Source organism: Apaloderma vittatum, unplaced genomic scaffold, assembly GCF_000703405.1.
Source record: "Apaloderma vittatum isolate BGI_N311 unplaced genomic scaffold, ASM70340v1 scaffold4367, whole genome shotgun sequence".
Taxonomy (NCBI): Eukaryota; Metazoa; Chordata; class Aves; order Trogoniformes; family Trogonidae; genus Apaloderma; species Apaloderma vittatum.
In genome coordinates, this window is record NW_009725581.1 from 113,494 (window position 1) to 125,257 (window position 11,764).

Genomic DNA, 11,764 nt, shown 5'->3' on the forward strand with positions numbered 1-11,764 from the left:
AAGAAAAAGAGACTATAAAAGGTTTATATTTGCATGCCCAGTATTCTATGCTTTGTGTTACTACTGGCTTAAAAAATAAACAGGACAAGCTCATTTTCTCAGTCCTCTCTGCTTAGTACAATTCAAGCTTTGTTACTATAGCGCAAAAAATAATTGTAATCCAAGATTAATTAACCAAGTTATTAGAAACAGAATTCCACAGAAAATACACCACACTAACTTTTAAATATTTTCTGTTCCATAAAATTCACCAATTTCAGCAATTGGTCAAAACCATTTGCCAGATATGAAATGAGATGAACTGTGTGTAAAGTCTCTTCCCATTCATTAAAAGGCAGTATTCCAGCAAGCCAAACTGTTTTTTTTTTATATCAATCATTTGAATACAATGTTATGGGGAATACATTAAGAGCACTACTGAAGATATGTGCTTACAGTTTTAGCTCTATTTCTACTACACACCAAACCTAACACAAACAATAAATCATTTAAAGTTCCCTCTAAGCCTCCACAGCAGCAGAACTGCCTTCCAGCCATCGCCAAATGGTGGAACAAGCCTTCAACTGATTTCATAAGTGACCTACTCCAGTGCTGGCTGCGTGCCCACTTCAGCAAAGCACTGGCTCGAGCATCCAGCCCTACACAAGCTACAAAATAGGCCTGGTACCCCTCAAGAAACCTGAGGGGATCTCCAGGAGGCATTTACAAGCAGATGATGACAGCAGTTCCTTTGTGGGGCAGCTGGATCTCGGGGGTAACTCAGTGACCTCGGCTGCTGATCTGCGTCGTCCGTCCGTCGGGAGGGTTTGGGAGCACTGCCCCAGCCCTGCCCCGACCCAGCCCCATCGCACCTCGCAGGGCTGGCACAAGACCTGCTCCCCGGCCCCACAGCCCAAAAGCCTCCAGCTAGTTCTCACAGAATCATAGAATGGCCTAGGCTGGAAGGGACCTTAGAGATCATCTAGTCCAACCTCCCTGTCATGGGCAGGGACGCTTCTCCCCAAGGTGTGCCTCCGTACAACACCCACCCAAGTCACAAGTACCTCCAGAATCTCCAGACACCCTCCCGGTGATGTAGCTTAACTGTGTGATCTACCTCGAAAGGTTTCTTCAGATCACATCCTAAGCCCCATCGGTTGTCCCCGAGCAGTGCAGTGCATATTCACACCTTCCAACTGAACCCAGTGTAACACAGGGCTATGTTTATTTAGAAAACACAGAAATGAGCTCCATAACCAGTTCTGCCAGCAGCATTCCTCCGAACACTTGTCAGGATGCTAAGCTTGGTCACCGCGTGTTTTGTGTTCAGTTCATGAACATAATTGGGCACAAGCTTAACCTTAGCTTACTCACATTTATCTATTTTATGTATATAGCTCAACTCATCGCTATATTCGTGAGCGACATGCTAGATTCCTTTCAGCAGGCAAAGCTTATTTTGGCTCAGAAAAACTGACACGCTGGATGACAAGACAGCCAAAGTCCATTCTGGCTATCAAACGCAAAACTACTTTCACCAGGAAAAAAATGGTCATCATTTTATTTTTACTGAATTGAATTTTCATGTATTAATGAAAGCTGTACAGTGTTCTCTGATGAGGAATCCATACAAATTGCAGCTAAAATATACTGCAAAGGCCATTTGTTGGCCATAACACCCGAGTTGCACCTGGAGCTATTCAAAGCTGGAAAAAAAAAAACACACACAAGCAATTCTTAATAATCCATTTTTGTATTAATAGTAAATAAAATCACATCTGTATTTTCATGCAAACTATAATCACTATAAGGAGAAACAGGAAAAGGTAAAAAAAAGTACTAAATTTACATAATTCAGGGAAGAGTAATTTATTTGGGTGGCATACCTGTGGTTATAGAGGGCACAGGAATGGCATGAAACTGTTCTTCCCTACTGTTTACAGTAACAGGTTAAAGTATTATGCCACTAGTGTAACATAACAGCCAGTATTCTATAAATTATTACACTAACCATCTGTAAATATATTTAAGTAATGCTAAAGTTGTATCTAAAGGTTTAAAATCAATACTTCAGGCATCTGGGATAACTGACATAATTATATGAAAATTGTCAGGTTTTTAGGGGAAAGGAATTCAGATACCCACTCAGTACATTCCTTTCATTCTCTTAATTACTGTCAGAATCAAAATCTCACAGGAAGAAGAGGCACTGCTTTCTTTAGCTTTTACACTCCTCAAAAATCAACAACTACAAACATGCTGACCCACAGAAAAATCACCATGGAACATTCTGACACAGCATCACAGACACTTGCACCAAGCTGAAATGCCTGCTGTGCTCTCTCCTCTTTCAGTGAGGAGGAGGAGGAAGATCAGCCTTCCAGGAGCTGTGAGCAGGTCCCCAGTCTCACAATATGAGGACAGGGTCTGCCCTGTGGCTGCTCTGAGCGCCTTTACAGACCAGGCTTTCCTCCAAATGCTGCTGGAACCACCGACACCTGATTGCAGTTCGGCAAACTGGCCGAGTACTAAGACACTGATAACTTTGCTTGTACTTCTTCACTTCTGATCTCATCAAACAATCACTCTCCTGTGCACAGAGGTATCCCTGAAGAACCAAACAGTACATTCCAGAAAGGTCTATGAAGTCTCAAAAAATTACATTACTAAAGAACGTTTCCCAGAAGAGTTTATCCAGAATACAAAAAAGAACCGATCAAGGCACATATTAATGCTGCAAGCCCTTTTCAAAATATTCTGTTCTGAAAATACAAGATGAAATTTATTTTTTGATATAAAGACGGTAAGTCTAAAGAATGAGGAACAAGTTAAAGAGTACAGAATACAACTACACACAAAGTTCAAAAATAGGTTAAATACTTATTGAACAGTTTCAGATTTGCAACAGCTGAATGATTGCAATGAATTGCCAGAACATTAGACTTCATCTGTAACTTCATAGCGATTTAATTGCAGAAGTATCTGATCATTGTTTTTTGTTTCGTTGGTTTTTGTGGTTTGTTTGGTTTTTTTTTTTTAAAAAAAGGGTGCTTTCAGTATAGTTTTCCTCCTTTTAAAAATAAATAAATAGAAAACAAAAAACAAACAACTGAAAAAAAAACTGAACTCACCCAGCTTGCCCAGGTATGTAAAAGACAAGCTGGCTGATCTTGACAGCCACATACTAATTACACTGTCGTTCTGACTCAACAAAAATCCTACGACACATTGTCTGCAGTTTGGTGAATTTAAGAACATTCCGACTGTAATTTGTAAATATTTACTTTAGTGACAATTGCATTTCCTTTCCAAAGGGCAAAGGTTTACTATGCTCTGGTAAAGCATTTCAAGGGCAGGCTTTACTGAAGCTACATGTATGCATTCATTTCCTTCCAGGAAAGGCATTAGAATGCTCCGTGTTTTGCAGAATCACATCTTTACCAAGTTGGATACAGTCCAGCAGAAACATGCAAAGAAGAATATCCAGCAGAAACATGGAAAAAGATCTAAAATATTAATACAGAAGTTAGATTTAGTTTTGTTGCCGAAATTAAATGTTGCCTAATTGGACAGAGAAAGTATTCTGGGTACCTGTACTTTAAAAAAAAAAGAAAAAGAACAAAACATAAAATTGAACAAACAGACAAAAACAACCCCAAAAAAGCAATAACCAAAGAGAAAACAAACCACAAAAAAACCCCCGTGAGACACTCCCACATGCTCCATCAATTCTCTCCTCCTTTCAGTGAGCTATTATATATTTACTACCTTTTGGGCAAGTATATAAAACCCTCATCTCCTATAAAACACCTTCATTTTGGGCATGTTTGGTTCCCCTTCTCCATTCTTGTTTTAAAGAGCATAAGCAAAAATTACTCAACAACCAAACATCACAGAAATACGCTCAATAAATAAAGATGACTCTAAATCCATAATCCAGATTCTAAGCATCTATTTCCTTGAACAAAGCAATGAATTTTAAAATTATTTTCTCTGAACGTTTAACTGATAACTATTACAAAATAGGATAAGAAAGAGATTCATAAGATAAAACTCTAGAGAGTGTTATATTATATATTTGAAATAAACACAACATTTGGGCCACAGTACAATACAAGCCTCATTTTGAGTAGAAATTTTAGTAGAAAATTAGAATAACTTTATTATGGTTAAGTCTATAATTTGATGAATCACTGGCTTTAGAATTGTTTGTTTGGTTTGTTTTTACAACAAAAGGTCTTTCAATAATATTTTAATTTTGCTACCTACACCACACATAAAAAATACAAAGAAAATGTGCTGAAGTTTCTACTAAAAAAAAACATTACAAAAGGTTTCTTACTAAGGCTATACTCTGATCTGTTGGAAAGACCAGTATTACACATTTGTTCATTATATTTAAAGACATTTATCAAATAATATGAAAATGTAGTGCAAAACCCAGTTGTAGCATCTCAGAGTTTGAAGCATCACAGAGTGTCTATTCTAGTACTTTGGAATCTCCATTTTGGTTTGAAGGAAACCGAATCACTAGCAAAAAAATATGTATATACTATACTTAAGACTGGATTGCATTCTTAATTCTAACTGGTTCACCTGCACTTTATTAAATAAATTAAGTCTAATTTCAACATCTGATAACACTTCATTGAACAAGTATTTAACAGAACTCACAACATATATCAAGGCACATGAGGACTTGATACATTGGTTTTCATCTGAAGGCTCCAAAATTTCAATCATTAGCTTTCATAACTTCCTTCTGAAGAAGGCAGCATTACTTTTATTTTGTAAACAGAGAATTTGAATAAGAAATAATAAATCTGTCTGGTAAAATAACAAATTAAACTAACATTCTCACTCTTCTGGTCTGTGCTGCTGCCTCTACAACGCTGAAAGCTCATTCAGTGCTTTTATTTTTTGGTACTGTTGTAATGAGGTTCATTGTATTAAAAGTTTCTGTTAATAAATCTCTACTAAGCCGCTATAGGTACTAGAAACAGACAACAGGGTACATGGATTAACAGAAGGAAGACAGTCAGACTCTACTATGAAATGAGCTCTATGGAAAACATCAGCTTCATTAGGTTCCCTCAGGTCTTCTGAGCCAGGTCAGAACAATACTCTCTCTATATATTGAATGCAGTTTTGTTCCACTGTCACAGAAAACCCACAAACCTCCTTTCCTCTCAATACTTTAAAAGCCATTACTTCGTTTTTAGAATCCAATCAAAGAATAATATTCAGCCTGCTCCACCACAGGCTGGGGATAGCCGCTACTCCTCCGCACCTCCCACACCAGCACGTCCTGCAGGGGAAAGCAGCCCAAATCAAAGCAGTGGGTAAGAGGAGATACGAGGCAAAGACCAGTGGGAGCAGTATCTAGCACTTAATAATCCAAGCCTACCCTTTCTTCTTGTCTTTCTTTTTTTTAAAAAAAAAGAAAAAAAAGTAAGAGCTAAAACTTATTTGACTCAGATCACTGAAGGAAAAAGACTCACTATTCAATCATCCATGTAGCAGTTAAAAAAACCCCAAGCAATACATCCAGTTAACTCATTATCTTTAGTCAGGAAAATAACCACAGAACTTGAGTCACTCACCTTTGGCACACTCTTAAAAGGATCCAGGCGGTGAAAGGCAGGACTCTCCAACAAAGTTATGTACACCACTATCTGAAATAACAAACAACATATATTTTAGTTTCAGCACTAAACTTCGAAGACCTTTAACTAGGTAATTTATTTTACATACTGTCAAAATCCCCTAAGAGATCCTGAAGAGCAAATAGAATGGCTCTAACTTGATCCACCTGCTTAGCATAAACAGAATCCATCTTCATATTTCACTTTTCTCAATGAACACAACGTCAATTTAACCACAGACAATCCAAACCGTCTAGGAAAGAAAGCAACTACAAACTCAGCCATCATAATACAGTGAAAAATCAGGCAAGAAATTAAATTAAAAATTCAGTACAGCTTCAGAAAGATTATTTACTTAAAAGCACCATTATTTATTGTTTCCTTCGCTTCTTCATCAGTCAGTTTAACTTGCCCGTACTTCCAAAGGAACAGGTAATGCTGTTACACCTCAAAAACTGAGGTGTATCAGTACAAGCACAGCCAGCAGTTTTGTGGGGCATGACTATTTCAGACTAGGAGGGGCTCACACCCTCTTGCGTGTGTAATCCAGCCGGATTACTGCTGTGTGTGTTTTGGGGCTCTCCAGCGCCACAGGCAGTGACCCAACGACAAGAGCTAAGAAGGAGGCAGCGAAGTCGGTCGGAGGGATGAAGAAGTCCCCTCATGGAAATTCTGGCTGTCTGTGAAGACGAAAGGTTTCACCAGAAGGGTGGCCAAGCAGGGCCACATGCCCCCTGAGAAGTGATGGACTTTATTCTAGGGAAAGTCCCAAATTCTCCTGAATATGGCCCCTGCTGAGGCCTTAGTCCTGCCCAGAGCTGGGTGGCACAAGCCTCCAGAGATCCCTCCCAGCCTCCACTGCTTTGTTAAGTACTTCTAGCCACAAAAGTAACCTTTCAGATGACACTTTGAAGCATTAAAACATTTGTTGCTGTTTTTTAATGATACTTTAGACATCTATAGCATGTCTGACAAATTCAGGTGGCATAAACCCATTAAGATCCAATTCAAAGAGAAGGAAAAAATTTGCAACATCTTCCTGAACTACAGCCCCTAGCTCATAAGGACAATATATTAGAATGCATACACAATCTGAGGCCACTCACACACAAATGTTTTTATTCAAAGTCTTCTCTGAACACATTCTGACTAATTGCCACTCTACAACAGCATCCTATGAAGAAAGTCAGTTAAGAAGAGCAACTCATCCAACGATCTCATGCATCATAATAAAGGGGAAAAAAAGTATTGAAAAAGGTATAAATACCTTACACGGGTCTTTAAAAGTGAGATTTAGACTTCCATCCAGTAACAAGTGGAATATATACTAAAACCACTTTGACAAACATTTAAGCACAAACATATTAGCAAGAGGTAAAGCACAAGAGAGTACTAGCCCTTCAGCTCCCCAGCAGCTGCAAGCAGAGCCACAGTATTGCTAGCCCTTCCGGAAAAACACACAAGGCAAAAAAAAACAAAAACAACCAAACACAACAACAAAAAACAATAAGGGGAAAAAAAACCCTAAACCAAAACAGGAGAGCAAATCATGAGGAAGTGTTATTCAGAGGAGCCTCCTGATCCAGTTCAGTGCCTTAATGAAGCCATGCCTGTCACAGCAGAGAGTAGACAGGACCAGAAGGGTGACCTACTCCCTGCTCCTCTAACAGGGTGCTGCTGGCTTGCACGCTTGCTGCCCCACCGCCCAGCCTGGGGTTTGAGCTTTCTGCAAACACCAGTCAGAGGCAACCACGCTTTGCTCTATCAATTCTCCTCCCTGGTTACAGACCTTAAATGTGTTCTCACTGAAAACTGCTCTGTACTTGAAATTATAGGACAGATATCAAGTAAATGGGACAGATGAAGCAGCATTAAAACCCTGAGGCAGGGCAGATCTATTTTCCTACTGGCTGACTGTTTTGTAGTACATTTTTTTCCTCCTGTCAATAACAATGACATTTTTAATATTAAGGGGGAAAAGTGAGAAAATAAATGTCAGTTATTTTTTTGTTACAAAATCTTCCGAACGGTACCATTTTTCTCTTTCTTACTTCACAAATCACCTATAGCCCATTACCATCCACCACTGAAGCACTGTACCACGCTTCTGATGTTGTTTCAGGTTAGTTTTCTTATTTTGTTCCTTGAAGAAAAACTCAACATGTCTGTGAGTTATTGCTTCCATCTTCCAAACACACATTTGCACATAGGACTTGTGTTTGAAACTAAGTTGAAAAACACTACCGTTGGTCATCAATACCTGAAAAAATAATCTTGTACTTGCTAGTCAAGTGGAGAGGAAGTACAGATGGGAAAAGTATGAGTCCAAATTCCATCTCAAAACACAAGAAAAGAATGAGTCATGTGTTTATCTCTATACAACAATGCTAACTTCTTTCCATACAGCAAGAATAGTTTTACTTTCATGGCTCAACGTACATTAGAAGTAGCTCAGAATGTTAATGGCAACAGCACAAAGGTCAAACAAAGAAGAATCACAAGAAAACTTAATTCCTAGGAACACTTTGATTGAAATAAAACTCTGTCAATCTAAAAGACAAAAAAGCGCAAGACGCAGACTTGTCTCTGTCCTTTCTGAGCTCAACCCCATCTCACTGTGACATCCTTTTCCATTTTTCTCGTGGTTAAAATCTTCATTTTGCTACAGAAGAGCCAGTAGAAGCCTTCTGCCACAAGTCACGCTAAAAGTCACTTCTCCGGAAGAGTAACCCATTTCCATTACACCCCCTCGAGGCCCAAAGCTTCACCTGCAGCATTGTGATTTACAGAGTGACTCAAACTCGGGATGGAAACCTCAACTGCAAATTTATACTTTAAATACGTTCCTTGAAACATATTATAGCAGTTCAGTATCTTTTTTTTCAAAGGGCAGTAAATGGGAACAGTGCTTAGCATTAGGGACAGAGGGCTTGCACCACAGGAGGGGGTTTCTGGTTCTGCTGCTGCATCCTCCCAGCCAGGACTCTTAGAGAGCCGTATCTGGCAGCAGAATCAGGCTGGGAAACAAATAGTTAAACTTTGAGAGTACAAAATAAACTCTATCAAACTTCAAAAGCCTTGGAGCACGCAGGGCAAATACTTGCTGTCCACCCAAAAGACAAACTGGTGCAACATCAGAAAATTTGGGAAACGAACTCACCAATGTTTTTGAAAGGGGCAGCAACGCAAGCAGAGGAGGCACCGAGCTGGGCAGTCCTGTCTCCCACTGCATCTCCAGCGCTTGTCGCTTCCGTACCACCCAGAGGGATGCCCATATGTCACGCCTCAACCCTATCACCAATGTGACTGCAGCAATGTCAGCCCCACCTTGTGCAGAACATCACGGTTCCTCACTGCTCACAACCACCTTCATATCTCTGGTGCTTCCCATGAGGCCCAGGGCAGAGGAACAGACGATGACAACACGGGGCAGGAACGGCAAAGCGCAGTGACTGGCTGGATACGTGATCGCAAGCATGCAAAGTAGAAAAACAAACGTGCCTACATTTGAAGAGCAACCTCAGTCACTCTCGTTTGTTTTCTAGACCAAGGTGTTCCAAACAGGAAGAACTATATAAGTCCCACAGAAAAAAGCACTTTTGAATAGTGAGAAAGAAAAATTTTAACTTGATGCTTGCAAACAAGCATTAGAAGGGCAATATCAGCAACATCTAATGCAGTAAACACTTTGCATTTAACTGTGTCATCTCTAAATATTACAACCTAAAGAATACATTAGTGCTCTTGTTATGGTTCCAAGTAACATCCTAAGATAGTAACCATCCTTCCTTTCACTAACACCTTCAATATGCCCCATTTTTTTTTTTATCCACATGGCTAAAATCCAGATTCAGCCTTATAATGACTCATTTCAATGACAATTCTCAGGCTCTCTTCCCAATACCTGACCACCTCCTACTTGGGTTCTGACATGAAATAGCTAAAATAATCTCTTTGATATTTAATATGCTAATAAACAAGAATGGCCTGACCATAAACCTGTACTGCACAGAGTGCGAATTGTAACTCCAATAGTATGGCATTAAAGTGACTCTGATAACTATGATAAAATTCAACACCTGACATATTACTGGTGACCTTCTGGAGAACAAATGAAAAGTATCACATTAATACAAATTCTCCTGTGGAGAAGATCAGGCTGGCAATCTGCCAGTTCATTACACCATCTAGCTGCACTCCAACATTAAATATTGCCTTCCTTTGTAATTGACTGCGATACGCTGAAGCAATTGCAGGTAACCACTTTGGGCTATTAAAGTATTCCATTAAGACTTCTCCATTAGGCAGATATTTCAAATGAAGTTAAATCAAAATAGGCTATGTTCAAAATATTTTAACTACGCAGACAATTGGGTAAGCACAATCCAGTTCCACGAGGCTGCAGACAGATCAGCCTAAGCACTCAAAAGCTCAATACATGAATTTGCTTAAAGGGAAAAGAAACCAACCAAGTTTATTCAGGACTCTAGTATATGCTTAGTATTTTAACCTCCTAATCATATATCCTCAAACCTCACTTAATATTACCTTCTTCTAAAGCTAAGAACGTGGTAGTGTTAAAATATACAACTATTCTCTAACTGCAAAGTCAAGGCATTCACTGAATATTACATTTTAAAACCAAGTCTGAAGCATAGGGAGAAAACAGAAAGCAAGATTGGAACTTAAGGTTTCAAAAAGGCAGCAAATTGCAATGCTGCATGTGTGTGTAACATTCTGAAAATAAAAATAAAATCCTTTCATGCTACACAATCTACACAACTAACCTGGTAAGTTTGTGGTTCCTTAATGGCAAGGAAACAAGTGAAATAGGGCACAAGAACAGGCTCACTGCCTTGCAGACTGCCAGGCACTTAAAGCATTGGAAAAGATTTAAGCCTGTATGCTGGCTGTGAAAATGAGACCAGTCCCTGACGCAAGGACAAACTTGTAAGTTTAAATGGGCTTTTTCTAGTGGTCCAGGTTTGCAGCCATCACCAGAGGCTGTAAAGGTTAGCCCAAGAGATTCGTATCTCTTTGGAACCGTGCACAGACAGTAGGTTTTGTATCTTCTCTGTACTCCTATCTGGGACACAAGAGCTGTGGTACATCTCCTGGCCACACTGTGTTGAAGAGGAAGCAATTAGACATAGAATCATAGAATTGCCTAAGCTGGAAGGGACCTTAGAGATCATTTTAGTCCAGCCTCCCTGTCGCCAGGGACATCACCTTGGCAACACATGAGGACCAAACAGGAATCGAACCCGTGACCTTGGCGTTGTTAGTGTCACGCTCACATGTACCATTAGTCACTCACACAACTTTAGGTTTGTTTTTTTTTAAAATAAACATAGACTTGCTGGACACAGTAGTGAGAGAAATACAGCTAGAGAAAATGTCCAGCGGCTCACACTTCAACCACATGCAACCACAGAGGCTATGCTGATCTATGTCATTTAACTCCTGCAGTCAAATGCATATCCTCTGCAGACAAGATACGTTTTTAAAAAACAAGACTACTTTTTACATCTATATGCACAACCACCAACTCTCAATCTACTCTTGAAACCCACATAGTTGATTGTCTAAATATTAACAATTAAAATAAATCCTGTATTTCAAAAACCAGCTTCTTCTGTAGTTGCAATCCAAAGACATGCATGACTAGCATCTTTTTAACTCGAAAAGGAATAAGAAGAATTCTACAATATATATTGTATAGATTCACATTATTTTATTAAGAAGAATCACTATTATTTTCTGAAGAGGAATCACATGCTTCTTACACCCTCTCAGCTAGAAGTTTCCCATGGAAGTCTGAACTATTAAAAAACCTAACACTGATACCAAATTACTATCCAAACTCACTGTAGTACACAGGGGTTTTTAAGTCCTGGCTTAAGCAGGATATTCCATCTTGATTTTTACTGATATTGACCTAATACAAATTTGCTTGGGCTAAGCTACAAACTTCCAGGGCAGTCCTGGAATGAGAAAAAGAAAAAACCCACAAAGCAGAGTGGAGAAATCATGACTGGGAGGCCAGGAAGCCTCCTCCCAGCAAGGCTACAAAGACTCTGAGAGGACGTGAAATACTGCAGTCTCAATAATGCACAAAAAAACCCATAACCAACATAATT

General features: G+C 39.3%; 1 protein-coding gene across 1 annotated transcript in view; it reads right to left on the bottom strand.

Annotated features, from left to right (window-relative positions):
- The window catches only part of NCK2 (NCK adaptor protein 2), a 52,847-nt gene extending 47,193 nt beyond the window's left edge, over positions 1-5,654 (bottom strand). Inside the window, exon 1 of the mRNA XM_009872947.1 lies at positions 5,583-5,654. The gene's annotated coding sequence lies outside the window, so the exon portion shown is untranslated. The remainder of the gene's footprint in view (positions 1-5,582) is intronic.
- Positions 5,655-11,764: the final 6,110 nt, after the last annotated feature.